Consider the following 10,747-nt stretch of genomic DNA (forward strand, 5'->3'; position numbering starts at 1 on the left):
CGCAGCAGTGCGGTTAGCCACTCCTTCAGATTAGAGACCTGCTACATTTATGACCTGACACGTGATCACACACGAAACAGGAGCACAAAATGACGTGCCAGTGTTGGGGTTCAGAGCGATCGTTCAAGAAATTATCATATGGTTTCTCTCATCTATGGAACATAAGAACTAGGAAGATCGGTAGGGGAAGAAAGGGGGGGTAATCAGAAGGGGGAATGAAGCATGAGAGACTATGGACTCTGAGAAACAAACTGAGGGCTTCAGAGGGGAGGGGGGTGGGGGAATGGGATAGACCGGTGATGGGTAGTAAGGAGGGCACGTATTGCATGGTGCACTGGGTGTTATACGCAACTAATGAATCACTGAACTTTACATCAAAAACCAGGGATGTACTGTATGGTGACTAACATAATATAACAAAAAAAATATTATTATAAAAAAAATAAAATAAATGTTCAGTGAAATTCACCTGGCAAAAAAAAAAAGAAGAAAAGAAGAAAAAGAAAGAATTAATTCTTGAGCCGTCTTCAGTACAAAAAGAAGGTTTTATTAAAGCAGGAGGACAGGACCCGAGGGCAGAAAGAGCCGCACTGGGGTTGTGAGGGGTGACTGATTTCAAACGTTCAAGTTGGGAGGGGGTCAGGGATAGCATTAAATCTCTAAGGCATTTTGGAAGCAAGGTTTCCAGGACCTTGAGGGGACTAGCTATGTTTAGGAAAAGGTCATTTCCTACTCTCTAGTGAAACCTTACTCATGAAAACCTTCAGATGTATATCAGGGGGCCATAAGCTTGGAGGATGATTGCTAACGCATATCTTGGGGGTAGAGATCAAGGAAGTTTCCAAAGGAATTTCTATATGTTAAAGTAGACTCACAGGATCCTGGGGGTTCAGGCTAAGGTCGCCTTTTGCCCTCAGCAAAATGTCAACATCGAGGCAGCTGAGCTCCCAGAGGAAGTTCACTCTGCCTGTTTCAAGGACTTGTCAAGGACAAATGCTCAAGAAGTAAGAAATTTAATTTTTTCCTTTTGCCTTTCTTACCCACATCGATTACACTGACTAACATGAATCCATGTATGTTTTAGAAGTTTTTAATTTAAAAAAAGCAAATACAGTTCGCCACAGTGGATCAGCATGTTGCATGCACCCTTAGCTTGGTAGTCCAGTGTTCGAGAAGGCACCAGGAAAGGCTTAGCTTAGTAAGGACGGTCACTGCATGGTATGAGAACCGACACCCTCCTCTGACGCCAGCAGCACACACTGTAAATCAATCACCATGGTTCCAAGGCTTTAGGACTCCAAAGCACCAAATACCAATACCAAATAAACATCAGGGCACTGAAATGAAATCCATCTCTCTTTTCGCGTGTGCGCTAAGGAGGCACAGTTTATGATTTAGGGAAACTTACAGAGACATTGCATTCTCATCCCAAGCAACATAGACTATAGGAACGAAACCGTCAAGACACTCCCAAAATTTTGCAATTTTCAATTTGTCATTTCAGCTACATATTCTTATCATTTCCCCCTACATTCTACATTCTAATAAAAGAAAAACAGAATAAAGGAAATATGTTTATTAGTGGAAAGAAAACGTATAAGTCGTTTCCATTTCCTTGAAATCCACTTTATGCAGCTGAAAGCGAGCAGAATATGTGGCCCCAAATACGGCTCTTTGGCACAAGGATTTCAGTAAAATGGTTATTTTTAAGAAACTGGAGATAGTTGAGAAGCTCTAAAAACTGGTAGACGTTACCCTTTTGTTTAAGAGAGATTTACATTTATAAGGACTATCTCCATTTGTAAGGGAATCTCCAACAGCGTACCAGGAAAATGGCCAAGACCAAATATCTTCCAATCTGCATAACAATTTACCCTTGTTTACAGTGCTTGGCTGATACCCTCCCAGAACTGACTCTGCACCCCCAGAATCTTGTCTTTAGCTGAAGATGGTATTTAGGGTAATGGCCATGGCCATATCAAGTTTTCCAGGGACTCTCCCACATATACAAGAGGTATACATGTGATTAAACTTCTGTTTATCTCCTGTTACTCTTTCTTTTATTACAAGACAGTCTCAGCAAAGAACCAAGAAGGGTGAAGGGCAAACTTTTTTTCCTCCCCCACAGACATAAAAGACCTTAAAATTCAAATGACTGCTGTATTGAGATCTTAAAAAGCCAATAAAGGAAGTTCCTTAAATGAGAACTACACATTCTTCAGTGAATATGAATTTGAACAATTTTAGCAACATTAAAAAATGCAAAATTGTACATGCCATTTTCAATCATAATCCCCATAACTATAAGAGATTTTTTTCCCTTCCAAACCAGACAGTGTGATCAGTACATTCTGGCAGTTATATGCCTGTCTTTAAAGCAAGCTTTGTAATGTAAAAGAAATGCCAGAGAACCCTGGAGGATTTTTATGACACTCTTTGTAATGCTAAAAGCAAGCACACCATGCAGTGGATTTACCTGGATACCCTTGTGAAGGAATACATTTCAAGAGTGAATCTAAAACAATAAGAAAAGGGAAATGTGAAAACTACCCACAAAACTGATGATCTTTGATAAGAAATAAGTAGTCTCCTCTTTATCCACAATTTTGTTTTCCTGTTTCGGTTAGCCATGATCAATGGCAGACCAAAAGCAGATTGTCCTCTTTCTGATGAATAATCAGAAGGTCAATAGTAACCTTCTGCTCAGCCACAATGCCTACATTATTCACTTCACTTCATCTCATCACCTGGTCATTTTATCATCCCTCATCATCACAAGAAGGGTGAGTACAGGAAACGAAGATATGTTGAGAGAGAAATCACATCCACACAATTTTTATTACAGTATACTGTGGTAATTGTTCTATTTTATTATTAGTGATTGTTGTTCTCTTTCTATTATTATTCATTTATAAATTAATCGTTATCATAGGTATGTACGTATATCCATGGTTGAAAGCACCCATGGGGGGTTTTGGAATATATCACCCAAGGCTTAGGGGAACTATTATACAGAAGTATTCAGCTGAGTTTAATAAAAACTAATGTAGGGGAGCAAATTTTCCAACCCCAAGTTAGGCTTCTTTGGCATACTGATTACTTAAGCTGATTATTTTTAAGAAACTGCAAACACAAGAGGAGCTCAAAACCTGAATAGAAAGTTACTCCTCTTAGAATTTACAAGTATAAGGAAACTTTCCCTCTGGAAGTGAGTCCCCCTGGGATGTACCAGGAAGGGGGGATGACTCTAAATCTCTAGAAACTGTTACCAGTGAAGAAGCCAATCCCTAAGATCTGCATCAGGACCAAGGCCCATTGTTCATTGTGCTTTTCCTGGTAAGGTGCCAAAATTGACTCCTCGCCTCCAACATCTTTTCTCTTTAGTTCCAGAAGGTATTCTGGTCATTCCCTAAGGCATTACTCAGTTTTCTTGGTGTCTCTCCGGTATACTGGAGGTATACATATTATTAAACTTTTGTTTGATTTTCCCCTGCTAATCTGTCTCATGTCAATTTGATTCTTAGAGCAGCTAGGAGAACCTTAAGGGCAGCGGAATTTTTTCCCTTCCTAACACTATTACGGTTATATAATCCTCAAACACTCAGTGGTTGAGAATCTTTTTAATTTTGTGTTTCTCTCCTGAATTGCGATCATGCAATTACTGCTGAAGATATTGCCCTTTAAGAACTCTAATAGTTCACAAGTTTCCTAAACCAAACCTGGCATTTGAGACCTGTGTTTACCTTCAACACCACCTTGTGTCCTGCCGTCCCATTAGCTATAGAGCATGGATTCTCACTGTCCGCACAGTTGCTATTCTGGGAGATAATTCTCTATGTGGGGGTCGGCCTGTGCACCGTGGGATGTTTAGCAGCCTCCCTGGAGTCTACCCACGACAAACCAACAGCACCTCCAAATGTCTGCAGACATTACTAAATGGTCCCTGAATGACAGAAGTCCCCTGGTTGAGAACCACTCCACAGGCTCAAAGCTTCCTTGGCCTAATCCTGTACACCTATCAAGCTTAGCTGACAAGATCTGGGGGGTTTTTTGGTGCCTCGCTCTGATTCTCATCCATCCATCAGGAGTCCTGCCCTTTCCCTTGCTCTGGGCTCTGCAAAGGAAGCCTTTGATACGTCTTACCTACTTCACCCTTGAGATCCGGGTAGTTTTAATCCAGGCCTTGCCCTCCTTATTCTCAGCCACCTGCATATCCCCTAAGGATCACCAGCTGGTTTTCACAGGCCAGTCACTGCCTCTTGGTCTTCCCTCTGTTCTCTCTGCCAAATCCACCAAATTCTGTATAGGAGATGATGCTGGGAGGGTTCAGGACACACTACTCAAAATATGGTGCTTTGGCATATTGAATATTTTAAGTTAAAAGGAATTTGAGAGACACCAGGTTCAGGAAAGCCTCTCTGACATCCTCCTTTTCCCCTGAGATAGGTCAGAATTCCCTCAAGTAAAACATACTGTTCCAATAACCAGAAGAAAGGACCATCTTTATGGCTGAAAATGGAGAGATGCTGAGAGGAAGGAGAGAATAAGCCTTACTATGTTTGCTCTAATTTACTACTCTTACCTCATAGCCCTTGTCCTATCACATTTTTCAATGGCGTTGCACACGTCAACAAACCTAGTATAAAAATGCTTAGATTGGGGCGCCTGGGTGGCTGAATCACTTAAGTGTCTGCCTTCAGCTCAGGTCATGATCCCGGGTTCCTGGGATCGAGCTCTGCATCTGGGTCCCTGCTCAGCGGGAAGCCTGCTTCTCCCTCTCCCTCTGCCTGCTGCTCGCCATGCTTGTGCTCTTTCCCTCTCTCTGTCAAATAAATAAATAAATAAATAAATAAATAAATAAATAAATAAATTTTTAAAAAATGCTTAGACTGAACTCTTTCTCTGAGTCTTCGTTTCCTTATGAAGGCTCTCATATCACATAAAACTTTCATTAAATAAATTTGTATGTTGTTCTCTTATAAATCTGTCTTTTGTCAGTCCCATTCACATGGCCCCAGCTAGAGCACACAGGAGAGAGAAGAAAAAAAGAATTTTTTCCTCCCGTGCCCTATGAGATTGTCAGGGGAATGTTGTTATTTAATTCCTTTTTGGAAACATATTGGTGTAAGTGGTCAATGAATAAATATTACAGGGCTCATTTCAAGCCAACAAAAGGGAAGATTAACCCCAAACATTTATACAAGGAAAAAAAAAATCCCATTGTTTGCAGTATTAAAATGAAATGAGTTTTCCAGCTTGCTGTTTGAAAAGAAAATGAAATTCATTTTAACAGTCTTTAGCCAAATTTTCTGGCAAGCAAACTCAAAACTTAATCACACAAGACATTAAATAGTATATTAGTCACTCGACGCAAGTTAAATTTATAACTGTTAAATTGAGAAAGCCATAATCAGAGAAAGTACTGAATATCTGAAGTATAAGTAGTAACACCGACTAATAAATATGACATGCAAAATGTTAGCTATAGAAACCGCTGATCCACGGTATTTACTGAAATGCCTGCGCATTAAAGATAAAGCTTTTTTCCTTCCTTTAAGAATGCACTAATTGTGGTGCATTTGTGTTTCTTTAGGCAACCCAGCAGCTGTGGTTCCAAACATGAGCCTTTGAGAAATACATTTAAATGAATATTTATAAACTTTTCTCTGGCAATTATATTTAGCAACTGTAGCAGATGCCACGGCTTTCGCAGCGTTCGCCGTGTCACTAATTACAGCCCCTCTCTAATCCTGCTGTCCCCCATCACTTGTCTCTTCCGTGGACCACCACCACGTGGAAGAGAGAAAGACACACAGAGGTATAACAAGTCGATTGCCAAGTTTTAAAAAACACTCATAAAAACATACATAAACCATAAGCACTGAATGTTCATAACCTCAGATTTTCCCAAAGCAACTACAGGACCATTTGAAATTGAGATTTTTATGTTCTGAGCATCTCAATACGATATTAGCTCAAGTAACGCCAGATAACCTCCATGCGGCCTTTATAGCCCATCTGCCTCCGCGCAGGGGCCACGGACCACCGGGCCAAAACCATATAGAATCCTCAGATTTACTCCTAAAGCTGATCTTGAAGATCTAGGAGAAGTCTGGAAATGCGTATTTTTTTCAGATCTCCAGGTGATTCTTCGGTGCGCGGCAGTTCGCAACGCACAGCGTCAAAACAATTCAGGTCCAACTTCTCCAGGAAACCTGCTTGATAACTCTCGAAGCTGGTGTACAAATGTCCATCTTTTGTATTTCCGAAGAGCCCTGAGTGCTTTTATTGTCACAGCTCTTATTATCTCTAGTGGAATGGCTTCCTTCATTTCTTCCCTCTTCACTCTCAAATAATTGAAGGGAGCGTCTTAGACTCACTCGCTTCTGCATGCCCAATGGATGGGAGGCAATTAGTAACTGCTTGACTGAGTAAACACTTTCAGCTTTCTGATACTGAGAGTTATGTTTTAATGTCTCGGGTGTTAGCGTGAATTGCAGAAATATTCACCCACTTTGAACCCTACAGCAGCTTTAATATAGCTTCTAGATACAATATTTATAGCCATGTTTCATTCTCTGGTCTTGATTTCCATTTTGTAATTTACTGCACTTTGCATTACACTACAGACATTACACTCATTACCATTCACCACGCACATTACAATCGATTTTGGAGAAGCTCCATTGAAACCTTTGAAGCCAGAGGAATTCTGAAAAATTTTTGGGAATGAATACGGAAACAATGAGAGGGAAAACACAGAAGTGAAAAATAGTAGAAAGCTCAAGTCAGGAAACAGATTTACACAGTAAAAATGAAACTATCTACTCTTCGGGATTACTAACAGGAGTTAGTTACAAAGATAAAAGAAATGGGGGAAAGAACTCACAAAGCCTTAATCCTTCAAAAGGATGGGATTTTTCAACTTCCTGGCTATTTTACATTACAAGGAGATGAAGATCTCTGAACACAGGTCGGAAGCCCTCTCCACATTCCTACTTTTCAATTTCAAGTTTTGGTTGAACCACTGATCTCTCTCCTCTCTTGTGTGTTCAGTGGCTTAGAGCAAATCCTAACTCCTTCAAGGCTGAACTTTTCCCCAGCTTCCACATCCCATTCCCCTGAGAACCATACTCCGCATTTAGCGAGCTCTCCTACTATGACATTCAGCCTTTCCCCTCCAATTTTCCCTTGGAATTTGCCTGAAACATGCTCCTCTGCACTACTTAGAAGAAAACAAGGAGAACTTGACTCCTTTTGTGTAATTCAGGGGTCCACAAACATCTGCGAAGAGCCAGATAGTAAATATTTTTAGCTTTGTGTGTCATACAATCTGTTCCAGCCTACTCAACTTCTCTGTAGACAATAGGTTTAAAAAAATGGGCTGAGCTACATTCCAATAAAACTTTATTTCCAAAACAGACAACCAGCTAGATTTGGCCCGCGGGCCATAGTTCCCCAAAGCTTGATGCAAACTCCACAAGTGAAACCAGGCCCCACACGGTTAATGAGGTTGAAACTAGCAGAAAATTTAAAGCTGTTTTTCAGAGAACTGTTTCTCCCTAATCAGCTGTTGTTTCTTTGCAGACCCCACTAATAAATCCACTAGCTGTTGCCACAGAAGCCTGGACTCAAAGTCAACTGATTCGGTTCCGGCCTATGATACAAGCAAAGCCTTGATTTCTCACTTGAGGTAAGGAGCCCAAGACCCCATCCAATTTGCACAGCGTCTCCATCATTGCCCAGAGCCGCCTCTCCTTGTCCTTAAGGTAACCCCTCCTGACGCCCCAGGGGCTGAAATTTGCTGTTTTCTGATGCTAAGTCTCCACCCTAAAGCGAACATGGGATGTATGTTACATATATTTGCTCACTGCGCATGTTCCATCGTTCCTCATGAATAGTCATAAACTTCCCTGCCCTTTTCATCAATATGTATGTAATCTCAACCCCTGTGATTATAAAAAAAATTGTTCTCTTCCCCTTCAGGGAGACAGATCTGAAGCTTGCCCTCCTGCCTCCTCGTTTGGCTGCCTCTCAAAATAACCCTTTTCCTCGCCGCGTGCCTGATGTCTCCGTGATTGGCTTTGCTGCGCCAGACTGGGGTTCATTGACAAACGTGCCTCTTGTGGCTCCAGTACTTAAAACGATAAATCCTCCATTATGTTACTACCCCTGACCACAGCAGTCCTGACTTCCACCTACCAATTCTGAAATCATTCTCACAGAGGTCATCAATGACCACCAAACTGCCTGATCATATTCCCTGTTTACCTGTTTCAGTATTAACTTTCTCAAGTTTAAAACCAACCCCTACTTCCCAGGACGTCCAGCTCCATTATCCTTCTGATTTTTCAACAGTACTTCTCAGTCTTCTTTTCGGTCCCTCTTTCCTCCACCTAACCCATGAACTATAAAGATTTTCCGGACTTGGTCATTTCTTTTGGGACATGTTATACTGGGGGATCAAATCCATCTTTTACCCATCACTCCCCTAGAGAGTCATCCCGGCCAAGGCTCTGGGCTTCCTCTCTTTGTTCTCCCACTGCACCCTGGGTGCATGTTGAATTATTGCTGATGGTTTCTTGGCCCGCTATTCCACAGCGTAATGAGGGCAGGGAATGGTTGTCAGTTGGCAGAGGAAGCCCACCTTATGAAAATACGTGGTCTCTAAAAAGAGGTATTTCATACTTGCAGTGAGTCTGTGATTCGGATGATGAAATTGAGTATTTCAGGATGCTGTCTCCCAAAATAGAGTAAAGAATGCCTGAAGCAAGGGCACCCGGGTTCCAGTAGTGAGAAGTTTAATTATTTGTGTCAGCCTATCTAGATGAGAACAACTGAAAAAAGTGCAAACATACAAATAAAAACATCATGTGAAATCTACAAGGAACAGTAAACTACACAAAGCAATGAAGCAGATTTAAAAAAGAAACAAATAGAAATTATACAAATAAGAATATAAAAGCTAAGTTTAAAAACTCAGTGGACAGGTCTAACAGAAAATCAGACAAAGCTGAAAAAAGAATTAGTGAACTGGAAGATAAATTAGATGTAATTATTCAGAATGTAGGAGAGAGAGACAACACGTTGGTAAAAACATGAGAAGGTAAAAGATCTATAGCCTCCCCTTAGAGGGCCTGACCTACATTCGTAAGACTACTGCACAGAGGCAATATTTGAAGAGATCATAACTGAGACTCTTTTATTGAAATAAAAGACAACAGTCCAGGGGCGCCTGGGTGGCTGGATCCATTGAGAGTCTGATCTTGGTTTGGCTCAGGTCATGATCTCCTTCCTTCCTGATCTCCAGGTCCTGGGATTGAGTAACACCCCGCACTTAGGCTCCTGGGAAGCCAGCCTGCTGGTGTGCACTCTCCCTTGTGCTTGCTCTCGCTCTAATGAATAAATAAATCTTAAAAAAAAAAAAAAAAACAGACCACAATTCCAAGAAATCCTCAAAAAATTATCAAGGAAGATAAAATTTTTAAAATGCACACCAAGAAATGCATAGATCATAAAAAGTACCTGGAGTAAAAGAGAGACTATCTTCAAAAGAATGACATAAGAATTATGAAGAACAATGAAAGTTCCAAGAAAGTCGAATACTACTCTAATGCACTGAAGGAAAATAATTCCCACCCTAGAATGATATAAACAAAAAAAATATCTTTCAAGAATAAAAGCAAAATAAATACATTTTTGGCCAGATGAAAATAGTTAACCACCAACAGAGTCACTCAAAATGAAATTCTAAAGCATGTACCATCAACCAACCAAAAGAGAACAGATGCCAGAAGAAATGTATAAGATACAGAAAAAAAAGAAGAGCACAGAAAGTAGTAAATATTTGGGTAACTCTAAACAAACACTAAGCATATCAAGCAAAACTCATCTTATTTTGTGGGATAAGTTAAAATACATAGTCACAATAACGGCACATATGTTTATAAGGAAAAGAGCCAGCAAATGGAGTTTAAATATTCTCGTTAGGCCATAGGAAGAATGAAAATATTAACTTCAGACTTTGATAGCCAACAATTCACGTTTTTCCCCCCTAAGGTAACCACTGAAAGGATCAAAACCTGCCAAATCACCTAGCCCCAGAAATGGCTGGCAGTGGATGGTCACACCCAAGCCCAGCCCTCCAGTCAATGTATGGTGGCAAGAAGGGCTCTACGTTGGTAAGCCCAGACCCCATCACTCCTTCAGAAAAATAAGACAAGAAAAAATAATCCAAGAACATGGAATCGTTGTGACAAATACGAAGTACAGAAGAAGGGGGAGGATTTAAATCTTTGCATATAAATATCTATTAATTACATTACATGTAAATGAAATAAATGCTCGTTAAAAGATAAAAATCAGATTGAATATTTTAAAATTTCATCTTTATGCCGCTCATAAGAGACCTAAAATTTAAGACTACAGAAAAAAGTTAAAGGATACTAGAGCATGAGGAAATCCAGAGAGGAACATATACCTACTAGCAGAAATAGAGTGGAAAATTTAAACTAATTATTGATCTTCTTCCCTGCTGGGCAGATAAGGATTTCTGGTTATATTAGGGTATGCTACTACTCAAGTTGAAAATAGTTACCCATTATGACCAAGTTCTCAAATTAGGTAAACCTAGCCGCATTAGCTTGGGGATAATAGAGCTTTATAAGCAGTCACTCCTTCTTTGCTGCATATGAACGCTATTTTATGCGGGATACAAAAACTCTTGATTTCATTGGATGACAATGAT

Source organism: Ursus americanus, chromosome X (genome assembly GCF_024610735.1).
Source record: "Ursus americanus isolate L20-20 chromosome X, mUrsAme1.1.p, whole genome shotgun sequence".
In the NCBI taxonomy this organism is placed as follows: domain Eukaryota; kingdom Metazoa; phylum Chordata; class Mammalia; order Carnivora; family Ursidae; genus Ursus; species Ursus americanus.